Source organism: Notolepis coatsorum (genome assembly GCF_963971535.1).
Source record: "Notolepis coatsorum genome assembly, chromosome: 12".
NCBI classification, from domain to species: Eukaryota; Metazoa; Chordata; class Actinopteri; order Aulopiformes; family Paralepididae; genus Notolepis; species Notolepis coatsorum.
In genome coordinates, this window is record NC_140176.1 from 85,614,286 (window position 1) to 85,626,208 (window position 11,923).

General features: G+C 45.0%; 1 pseudogene across 1 annotated transcript in view; it reads right to left on the reverse strand.

Annotated features, from left to right (window-relative positions):
- The window catches only part of LOC311237950 (laminin subunit alpha-1-like), an 81,701-nt pseudogene extending 70,451 nt beyond the window's left edge, over positions 1 to 11,250 (reverse strand). The window contains exons 1-3 of the transcript XR_014621093.1: positions 11,157 to 11,250; positions 1,416 to 1,587; positions 156 to 268 (exon numbers count right to left, since the gene is read on the reverse strand). The product of XR_014621093.1 is annotated as a laminin subunit alpha-1-like (transcript). The remainder of the gene's footprint in view (positions 1 to 155; positions 269 to 1,415; positions 1,588 to 11,156) is intronic.
- Between the last annotated feature and the right edge of the window lie 673 nt (positions 11,251 to 11,923).

Sequence of the window (11,923 nt, forward strand, 5' to 3'; positions counted from 1 at the left end):
CACACAGACAGACAGACCTTTAAGCCACTAGCCACTGTGAGAATGACAGAGTTACACGCCACAGTGGAATTCTACCCACATCTGGCGGGTGCTAATGTCAAGCCATGTACCTGTCTCAGGTCTTACCCGTCTGTCTACCCGTCTGTCTGTCTTACCTGTCTCAGGTCCAGTGTGATGGTGATCCAGTGAAACTGGCGTCCGTTCTTAATACTGGGGCTCTGCCACCATTGGTTGGTTCCGTCTATGGCGTTGGTGATTGGATGTCGCTCTGGAAATACACACAAACACAGAAACCTGTTAGCAGAGGAGAGGAGAGGAGAGGAGAGGAGAGGAGAGGCAGAGGAGAGGAGAGGAGAGGAGAGGAGAGGAGAGGAGAGGAGAGGAGAGGAGAGGAGAGGAGAGGAGAGGAGAGGAGAGGAGAGGAGAGGAAAGGAAAGGCAGAGGAGAGGAGAGGAGAGGAGAGGAGAGGAGAGAGAGAGAGAGAGAGGAGAGGAGAGGAGAGGAGAGGAGAGGAGAGGAAAGGAGAGACAGAGGAGAGGAGAGAGGAGAGACAGAGGAGAGGAGAGACAGAGGAGAGGAGAGGAGAGGAAAGGCAGAGGAGAGGCAGAGGAGAGGAGAGACAGGGGAGAGGAGAGGAAAGGAGAGGCAGAGGAGAGGCAGAGGAGAGGAGAGACAGGGGAGAGGAGAGGAGAGGAGAGGCAGAGGAGAGGAGAGACAGAGGGAGAGGAGAGGAGAGGAAAGGCAGGGGAGAGGCAGAGGAGAGGAGAGACAGGGGAGAGGAGAGGAAAGGAGAGGCAGAGGAGAGGCAGAGGAGAGGAGAGACAGGGGAGAGGAGAGGAAAGGAGAGGCAGAGGAGAGGCAGAGGAGAGAAGAGACAGGGAGAGGAGAGGAGAGGAGAGGCAGAGGAGAGGAGAGGAAAGGAGAGGCAGAGGAGAGGAGAGGAGAAGAGAGACAGGGGAGAGGAGAGGAGAAGAGAGACAGGGGAGAGGAGAGGAGAGAAAAGGAGAGGCAAGAGAAGAGACAGAGGAGAGGAGAGACAGATAAATAGAGGAGAGGAGGGGAGACAGGGGAGAGGAGAGACAGAGGAGAGGAGAGACAGATGAAAGGAGAGAAGAGACAGAGGAGAGGAAAGGAGAGGCAGAGGAATGGAGACAGGGGAGAGGAGAGAAGAGACAGGGGAGAGGAGATACAGATAAATGGAGAGGGGGAGGAGGGGAGAGAGAGGTGAGGAGAGGAGAGGAGAGGAGAGGAGAGGAGAGGAGAGGAGAGGAGAGGAGAGGAGAGGAGAGGAGAGGAGAGACAGAGGAGAGGAGATACAGATAAATGGAGAGGAGAGGAGGGGAGAGACAGAGGACAGGAGAGGACAGAAGAATAAAGAAGAGAAGAGAACAGAACAGAGTAGAACAGAACAGAACCTTTGGCGTTGGGAGATCTGGCATCACATGTTCGGCACTGCGGGTTCCTGATTGGTCTACCAGGGACGTGTTCCACCAGCTTACAGTACATCTCCGCCCGAGGGTCACCACATGTAGCGTTGGTGCTAATGTCTGCCCTTACTGGCCAAGTTCAATATGGCTGGAAACAGACCTGGAGAGAGAGAGAGAGAGAGAGAGAGAGAGAGAGAGAGAGAGAGAGAGAGAGAGAGAGAGAGAGAGAGAGAGGGGGGGGGGGGGGGGGAGAGGGGTTTAATACTTAAGATACAATATGGTAAGGTCTTCATATTAACCCTTTCACTACCACACTGCCAAATGGTTAACCCTTTCACTGCGACAATACAGAAGGTTAACCCCTCACTGCCACACGACAAAGGGTTAACCCTTTCACTACAGAAGGTTAACCCTTTCACTACCACACTACAGACGGTTAACCGGGGGGGCTGGTGTAGGTATGTTGATCTTAGGTCATTTATTTTGTTTACACAATGCACAATAATGGTCGAACCTATGTGTTTTTTTTAGAAGGTATAGTCGAATGTCATTTTAGACCCATTTTGACAGGCCTGTCGGGCCATGGGGACAGCCCCCTCCAGGCAGGGGGGACAGGGCAGGGGGAACAGTGCCCTCCAGACCACCCCCAGGGGGGACAGCCCCCTCCAGACCACCCCCTAGTCGCGACTCAGCGCCACCTTGTTTGAAAATCTGCGGGAAAAGCCCTGAGGTTAAGTATTTAACGTTAGCTGTTGCCTGTTATTAGGTCACCGTCATCTTAACCAGGAAATGCTTAGTTCTATGTGTACAGCGCCTCTTAATCACTGCTCCACACCAGCCATCAGGACTGTGGTTTGTTTTGCACGTTCCTATTCAGTGACGACCAACTATCCAACATACAGCAAAAGAGTGTCTGTGGGGAACATTGATCTGTTCATTTTACTGTGATCATGAAGATCTGATCAGAGGAACTTGCCTTGCTAAGCTCCATACCACCAGGGACGACCCCTCCCACCCACTACACACAGACTTGGCTGACAGAAGGAGCACGTTCAGTGCTAGACTTAAGACTCCCGAGACGTAGCACTGAACGGCACAGGAAGTCCTTCATTCCGACAGCCATCAGACTTTACAATGCATCACTGTGCCTCTCTGCATCACTGAGCACAGGGTGACAGTTACCATCTTCCTGGACTTTTACTTTTAAACCCAAACCCAACTATTTTACACTTACTGTATAGTTCTGTATATTTTTACTCTATATTTTATATTAGAATGTAACATAGGAAATGTATATCCCCGACCGTATTTTATTCTTAGGCTTATTTTAATTCTTATTCATGATTTTTGGTTTTGTCTACCTAAATGTTTACTGTGAGTGATTTGTAGTGCCAAATTTCCCTCTGGATGAATAAAGTATTTCTATTCTATTCTATTCTATTCGTGTTCTAGTATAGTTAACTTATTGAGACCCTGGAATGCCTGATTGAGACCTTTTTATTGTGGCCTCAGCCTGCTGGAGGGACAGGATTGCCTGCAGATTAGTTAGACGCAGAGATTAGAGCCAATGACCCTGGAAATATGTCACTTTCATTCACTAGTGACTAGCCCACACACACACACACACACACACACACACACACACACACACACACGCACACACACACGCACACACACACTGAGCCCTGGTATTGATTCAGGTGTTTAACCCTTGCAGTGACTGTGTCTGTGGGCGGGGCCTATTGAGGACTATAAGATGGCTGCTCTCACTGGGACAGCTGTGGGACAATAGACCATAAAGATGAGTTCCTACAGACCCCCCATGGTGGAATGTTCCCACTTCCTGCTAGTGTTGGCATAATACCTCCTGGGTCATGGGATCACGGTAAAACCTTCAACACAGCTTCATCTCTGTGTGGCAGTTTTTATAGTTGTTGGACCTTGTATTTCTTCACTTTTGACAGAGCTAGGCTAGCTGCTCCCTACTGCTTCCAGTCCTTTTGCTAAGCTATGCTAGCTGCTCCCTACTGCGTCCAGTCTTTGTGCTAAGCTAGGCTAGCATGCTGGGCCTACTGGACACACTATATGAACCTGGGAGTGTTCCTTTAATACGTCTTCTGAAAGTATTACCTAACCTTTTCAAAGTCATTCTTCATCTGAGTAAAAAGAGACGGCTTATTATCCTTAAGAATCACATAATTGATCAATCATTCTGAAAATCTTCTGTTTGGACATAGAACAACATTACACACATCCAATGGAATCCTAAAAAGTAAGATAATCACAAAGACAACTCTTGCTCTGCATCGTCAAGTGTGCTAGACATACAAAACACATGTTCTGTTCACTGGCTCACTATCAACTCTGGAATGAGATGGTGTTTAAACTCGTGTCCATGATAAATGAAGCTTTAAGTATGAAAACACCTCCTTACTGGCCCTAACACCATCCAATCAGATCACGAGTGTCTTAAATAATGTAATCAACTAATAGTCAGTCTGTCCTCTACTCTTAAATAATGAAATCAACTAATAGTCAGTCTGTCCAGTTCTAAAATAATTAAATCAACTAATAGTCAGTCTGTCCTCTACTCTTAAATACTGAATCAACTAATAGTCAGATGATTTTGACAGCTAATAACTTAGTTGATTTAATGAAGAAGTCTGTAAAATGATGTTGTGTGAAATGTGGGTCATTGTGTTTTCAGGAAATAACTAACTAAGATCAATCCAACTAATGGAGGGAGGTGGCAGCCTCAGTAATGTGCTAACAAAAGGACACACACACACACACACACAGACAAATAATCACTAATTAGCATAGCGTGTGGACAGCTGTGGAGGTGTGATAGCATCATCAACATCAAGGTAGGTTCTCAAGCTGGGGTCCAGAACACCCCCCCAGAGGGTCTCACTCAGTAAATATAACAACAACACTATCATCACATCTAGTGTCTCTGGTTGAAGGACTTCACTGAGAGACACTCTGTCCATGTTGCAGCACGTCGGGACACAAACGGATGTCCACCATGTAGGTCAAGTGTCTGTATTCTGTCATGTTGGAATAAGAGAGAGGGAAAACAGCCAGAGACAGAGAGGGCGTGATGCAAGTGTGTCTTTTGCCATATCAGCTGGGGTTGCCAACTTGCCATACACATCGGTTGAAAGCTAAAATGGACGCCTATTATTGACCTATTGACCTTCCAATCTCAGGTTATAAGACCAACCGGCCAACGAGCGTCTGTTTAGATTTGTATCGCTTCTGGCTGCTCGTGTGCCCACATGAGTATCCATCTATCTCTCAGAGAGCCGTCAAGGTGCTTTTTACCGTCTCGACCTCCTACTTGTGCGAGCCGGCTTCTTCTTCTCTCACATACCCAAGAACAAGACACGCACGCGGCCTGGCAGTGGAAGAGGACCTGCGTGTTGCGCTGTCCATTATCTCTCCCCCCCATAAAGAGACCCTGCTGCCAAAAGCAGGCGCATGTGTCCCACTAAATGTGCACAACATAGCCTGTTTTTTTGTTATTTTTTTTATTTAATGAAAGTTTGACTGAGATAATGCATTCTTGCCCATGCATGAATGTCAATTAGTTTTATTATCCCGTTAAAAACTCATTGGAGAAATACATTTGGTCAAATACATGCCATGTCTCATTCGGGTTTGTTTGTGCATTGTTATTAATTTTTTTACAAAGGCCTTATTTTCAGTCAAAACTAAATAACATGGGCCTACCTATTCATAATATTGTTAATCAATAATTAAACTACGTCGTGACCCAAAGTGGGGTCGTAGGTAGGTGACAGTGGATGTTGGCAAGTAAAAGAAAAATTCTGCCAACATATTTTTGGCTAAATATGCCTTGTTTTATAAATGTGTATTTATAACATAGTGCTGTAATAAAATTTTCTAATAAATATGCATGATCAAGTTCAACAACGTGTGCTTTTATTTTGATATTAATTCCTTAATTCCACATTGAAATTACGCTATACATTAAGTGTGGGGTCGCCAAAAATAATCCTAAATAAAATGGGGTCGTGTCGTGGTATAAAAAAGTTTGAGAACCCCTGCTCTAAACAACTCTCTCCTCCTGTTTTTATCTTCTCCTCTTCTCTCCTCGTTCTCTCCTACTCTCTTCCTTCTCTCCTCCTGTCTTTATCTTCTTCACTTCTCTCTTCCTTCTCTCCTCCTGTCTTTATCTTCTCCTCTTCTCTCTTCCTTCTCTCCTCCTTCTCTCCTACTCTCTTCCTTCTCTCCTCCTGTCTTTATCTTCTTCACTTCTCTCCTCCTCTCTCCTCCTGTCTTTATCTTCTTCACTTCTCTCTTCCTTCTCTCCTCCTGTCTTTATCTTCTCCTCTTCTCTCTTCCTTCTCTCCTCGTTCTCTCCTACTCTCTTCCTTCTCTCCTCCTGTCTTTATCTTCTTCACTTCTCTCCTCCTCTGGTGTTAACAGGAGCCCTGAGGGCTGAGGGCACCTAACAGACAACTGTTCTGTAATTACTGCTGCCTACCAACACACACACACCTCCACCACAATTAAACCCCCCACACATACAAAGACTTTGACCCCCCCCCCCCCCCCCCCCACATGACAACCACTAGAGTAAACAATATGACCAGTGTAAAGATGTTACCATGACAACCACTAGAGGCGGGGGTTAGGGTCATCTTCCCTTGACCACCCAGGAGTGGAAGGTAACAGAGTAGACTGAACCTTTATTAACACTCTGCATTTTTTTTTATTAGATTCAAATTAGTGCAAATGTAACAGTAAAGTGCATTTGACCAATCCGAACTATCTAGGAGCAGTGGGGACCGACTCCGACTGTAACGCCACTAGTACCGTGGTCCGGGGCAACAAACCTAGCGTGCGGTTTCCATTCAACCTAAAGCAAACTTCATACTTGAACGTCAAAGTGGCACCGGCACTTGGCTGATGGTAGTAGTGGCGCAGCTGGACAAAAACCTAACAATGTGTAGCTATGATGGTCTGGATTGGTTTTAGACAATAGGCCGGGTGTTGTGTGTGTGTGTGTGTGTGTGTGTGTGTGTCAGTGTTAATTGCAGTGGTGGTGTATGTGTGTGTGAATCTCTTCGGTCAATGCATGGTAAAGTTGAGATTGACCTTTGGCTGCATTATGTCCCAGACTGCTAGCCCAGCGGAAAGCCAGTGAGACTATAGAGTGGGGTGGGGGATGGGGGGTGAGGGAGGGGGGATGGGGGTCCCTGCTGTTCACAGAGAAGACAGCCTCACACACCAAACTCCGTAAACACTCACCCTGGGAACCTGAGGTCTCATTCAGATCTAATCAGACGATGTGGGGGAAGAAAACACAAGCGTACCCTTCTTTTGAATAGTTGCTCCTTTTTAGATTAGATTCAAATGCCTTGTCATTATTATACAGCACAAGTGCAGTACAACTAAAATAAGTTGGATATAAAATATATAACATTTACATTTTGTCATTTAGCTGACGCTTTATCCAAAGCGACTTACAAGTTCTGTACGACAAGTCATCAGGAAGGGTACAACTCTATCAGCTGAGGTAACAATGTTCATCAAAGTGTCGAGTGCCTACAGCGTAGGTTAGTTTATTAGGACAAGTGCATGACAGTAAGGTTAGTTAGGGTTACACTTTATAAATTAGTACTACTGAGTAATAGTGCTAATCAGATACAGAATTGTAGTATTGTACAGTGATACAGGTATAAAGACACTATGGTAGTAAGTCGGGGTACTGGCCAGCAGCGTAACTAGTAGAACCAGAGAATAACTAACCCCCCCACCCCCCCCCCCCCCCCCCCCCACGCTGCAGTGACGACCACAGAGGAAGACTCACAAGCTCACGGCATGATGTCACACAGACGGCCCACCATCGCACCGGAGCCGAGGTGCCGCTGGGTCTAATCAGTTGAGAATGATGAGCCCTAAAAAGAGTCTTTGTTGACTAAAAGCCACAAGGGCTGATTAGTAGAGCAATGGGATTGTATCTGGTTATTTATTGTTTCACAGGTAGAACTGAATAATCCCCGTTTCATCAAATAACCCCATATCTTATCTTATCTGAGCCCGATCGAGGCTGAAAAGGCGCCAGGCCTCGTCACACTACATCTGAATGACAATAGCCTGGAATGGAATGTCTGACCATTCAGTCCGACCACTCTGGCAGACCGTGCAGAGGCCCCGTCTATATCACACAACACTGATGCCCTCTCTAGGTGTTGTATATCTAGGCTACAGTGGCATGTTGTGAGGGTGGTGATGGGGGACTAACCCGGCAATAGATGTGTGGAATATTGGGCTAGCTATAAACCCAAACAGCCCACAGTAAGGAACATTGAGCTAGCTATAAGCCCAAACAGCCCACAGTAAGGAACATTGAGCTAGCTATAAACCCAAACAGCCCACAGTAAGGAACATTGAGCTAGCTATAAACCCAAACAGCCCACAGTAAGGAACATTGAGCTAGCTATAAGCCCAAAGAACCCACAGTAAGGAACATTGAGCTAGCTATAAACCCAAACAGCCCACAGTAAGGAACATTGAGCTAGCTATAAACCCAAACAGCCCACAGTAAGGAACATTGAGCTAGCTATAAACCCAAACAGCCCACAGTAAGGAACATTGAGCTAGCTATAAGCCCAAACAACCCACAGTAAGGAATATTGAGCTAGCTATAAGCCCAAACAACCCACAGTAAGGAATATTGAGCTAGCTCAGCATCGACGGGGCACCGGTTGAGAGAGTGAACAGTTTCAAGTACCTCGGAGTCCACATATCCGAGGACTTGACATGGACCACACACATTGACAGTGTTGTGAAGAAAGCATGGCAACGCCTCTACTTCCTCAGGCGCCTAAGGAAGTTCCAAGTCAGTCAGAAGATCCTTAAGAACTTCTACTCATGCACAATAGAGAGCATCCTGACTGGCAATATCACCTCCTGGTTTGGGAATAGCACCGCACAAGACCGTAGCAGACTACAGAGAGTGGCCCATTCAGCCGAACGCACAATTGGAGGGGGGCTTCCCACCCTCCAGAACATTTACAACAAGCGGTGCAGGGGGAAGGCTAAGAGAATAATCAAAGACTCCAGCCACCCAAACAACTGCCTCTTTGAACTGCTGCGGTCAGGCAAGCGATACCGGAGTCTCATGGCAAGCACAGAGAGACTAAGAAGAAGCTTCTATCCTCAGGTCATCAGAATGCTAAATGACAATAACTCTATGTAACAACCATCAAATGCACTCACAGCACACACATCCACACGCACACATACTCACTTTAAACAAACAACTCACTGCAGCACCCACTTTAGAACACCTAAACACACTTTATATTTATTGGCAAAGAATTTGCACTACAACCCATACCTCATTACACCTTACTGTAAATTTTACCTAAATTGTACCTCATTTCGGCATTGTACTGTATAGTATATAGTATATTGTATTGTAACTCAGTTACTTTTCTACTCTGCATTGTACATTGTATATATGTATATATTGAACACTTTTGTCTACGTACTTATCTAGCACAATCTCTGGAGCAAAACAGAAAGAAGCATTTTATATAAAAGTATTCTGTACTTCTGTATGACAACTAATAAAGAAACTTGAAACTTGAGCTATAAGCCCAAACAACCCACAGTAAGGAACATTGAGCTAGCTATAAGCCCAAACAACCCACAGTAAGGAACATTGAGCTAGCTATAAGCCCAAACAACCCACAGTAAGGAACATTGAGCTAGCTATAAGCCCAAATAGCCCACAGTAAGGAACCTACTAGCTTTATACGGTTAAGCCCTTGGCCCTCCACGAGTTAAAGGAACATTCCACAAAATAAAAGAAGATTTATCCTGCCCATAACCTCACATAAACGACAAACTGATGTGTCGTTTTCCAGTCAATTAAAATAAAGACCAAGTGAACAATTAACAGTTCTTAGAATGCAAAGACCTTAATATATTTTAAAATGTTCATCATTTCACTGAGATGTATTAATACTTCCTGTAACGTGTTGAAGGAGCTGTCCCACTCTTTACCTCAATAACTGTCCCAAACTAAATTAATTTGTACGAGATCGTTTACAGTTCAGGGATGTGTGTTTGTGAGATCATAGCCATAATAAAAACTGGCTTTATTGTTTTGGGTGGAGTGTTCCTTTAATGTCTGTCCTATTCTGCCTTAGGCTAGAGGTCCCAGTGAGTAAAAAACATGCCCTCTTAACACTGGAGGCGACGGGACCACAGTGTTAACCCTTTTCACGACCACACTACAGAAGGTTAACCCTTTCACTACCACACTACAGGCCGTCGACTGTCTGCAGTGTGGTAGTGGAAGGGTTAACCTTCTGTAGTGTGGTCGTGAAAGGGTTAACCCTTTGTCGTGTGGCAATGAGAGGGTTAACCTTCTGTATTGTCGCATTGCAAGGGTTAACCCTTTGGTAGTGTGAAAGGGTTAAAGGCTACCAGCCAGGAGCTAAGCAGGTTGGAATGGGTCTCGTGAGCCAACAATGCAGTCGGATAATGTTGTTGCCAGTAACTAAAATGACTGAATTAGCACGAGGCTTGACAGCAGTGATTTTGGTCCCAGCCTCTGAGCTTCCTCTGATTAGATTAGATTCAAATGTATTGTCATTAATATACAGCAGAAGTACAGTACAACGGAAATAAGTTTGGTATCCAACCAGAGTGCAAATGTAAACAGTAAAGTGCAATAGTAATATACAATGTACATGTGATTAAACTAGATATAAAATTTATAAATTAGTACTACTGAGTAATAGTGCTAATCAGATGTATGGAGTTGTAGTATTAATACGTACAGTGATACAGGTATAAAGACCCTAAGTTCATACTGGCCAGGAGCGTAAGAGTAGAGTAGGTAAGGGATATGTACAGATATAGTACAGATATGTAAAAAGGATTTTTCTGTACCATGGTTATGTTACTTTTACCAGGTTTCGTACATTACCCCAGTGTGTCTGGCCCCATTTACACCTTGCATTAACATGCGTTTTTCCTTATCCAGATACAGATCACATCTGTCTGAGCTCTAGGGGTCAACATTTGGGGTGTTCAACCTGCTCGAACCCCCAAAACGGACCATTAGGCCTCCAACATGACATGTATCACTGTACATAATAATATTACAACTCTGTACACATCTGATTGGCACTATAACTAAGTAGTCACTCACTCATATTGTATATCCAGTGTAATCACCTGTACATTGTACTATTGCACTTTACTGCTACATCTGCACTCTGGTTGGATGCCAAACCTCTTTTCGTTGTATTGTACTGTACTTGCAATGACAATACATTTTAATATAATCTCATCTCAAAATAAAACCATAAAAAAAAACATGATGTAGGCAATTGAATGTGCATTCGTGCGTGTGTGTGTGAGCGTTCCGGATAGTTCTGGGAACCTCGTGTTGATCCCCGACCCTGGATCAGGGCGAATAATCACCCAACTAAACCCCAGCAGCGCGTCATTCATTAATGAATCGTCTTTACACTCAACCCACAGCCAGACAGTAGTAGAATTAAATCATTCATTCAGCGAAGTTATGCAAAGTTCTCCAACACACATACAGCTGCTCTGTGCAAAACCGACCATCTGCGCCCCTCTCAGTCTTATTAAAACACACACGTTGATCATTCTGAGTTAATAACAGTGTTATTGATATTAGTTATTATTATACATGGTATTCTTGTTTACCTTTACCGGCGGCTCTCTGTTGATGCCGAGCTGCGGCGGCACAGGAGACGCAGAGCAGCAGCAGCAGCAGCAGCACCGCTGCAAACACCCTCATCTCAGCTCCCTGCGTCCGAGAGACTGTTCAGAGACAAGATACTGGTCTGCTCTGTTCTGCAACTAGAGAGATGATGCTCATTAATGTGTAATATTTAGTAGAAAATATATCTGTCGGTCTCTCTCTCTCTCTCTCTCTCTCTTTCTCTCTCTCTCTCTCTCTTCTCTTCACGCTCTGGTGGCATCAACTCCCGAACACCCCTCTCTCTGTCTGTCTTTCTTTCTCTCTCTCTCTCTCTCTCTCCCTCTCTTTCATTCACTCCAAACTTTTATACTCTTGTTTTGTTGCCCCAGCCTGTCCGTCCGTCCCGCGTCGCTACAGAGTCTGGTTGGATCAAACTATCTCTGGGGAGAGCGGGGGTTAGAGGGGGGGGGGGGGGGGGGGGGGGTCCCTGGTTGGATCAAACTATCTCTGGGGAGAGCGGGGGTTAGAGGAGGGGGGGGGTCCCTGGTTGGTTTAGTCCTAGTCTTCTTCTGCTTTGTTGCTTGACATCAGGACATTCCTTTAAATTATAGAAGATGTTTATTTTTATTTTTATTTTGTAGCACTGCATATAATATGTTTTTATAGAGGACATTTTTATTTATAAAACGTTCTTGAATCTGTGGAACATGTTTGCAAACGTTTTCTTGTAAATAAACTCGAATAGAAACTAGTCTAAATCTAATCTAAA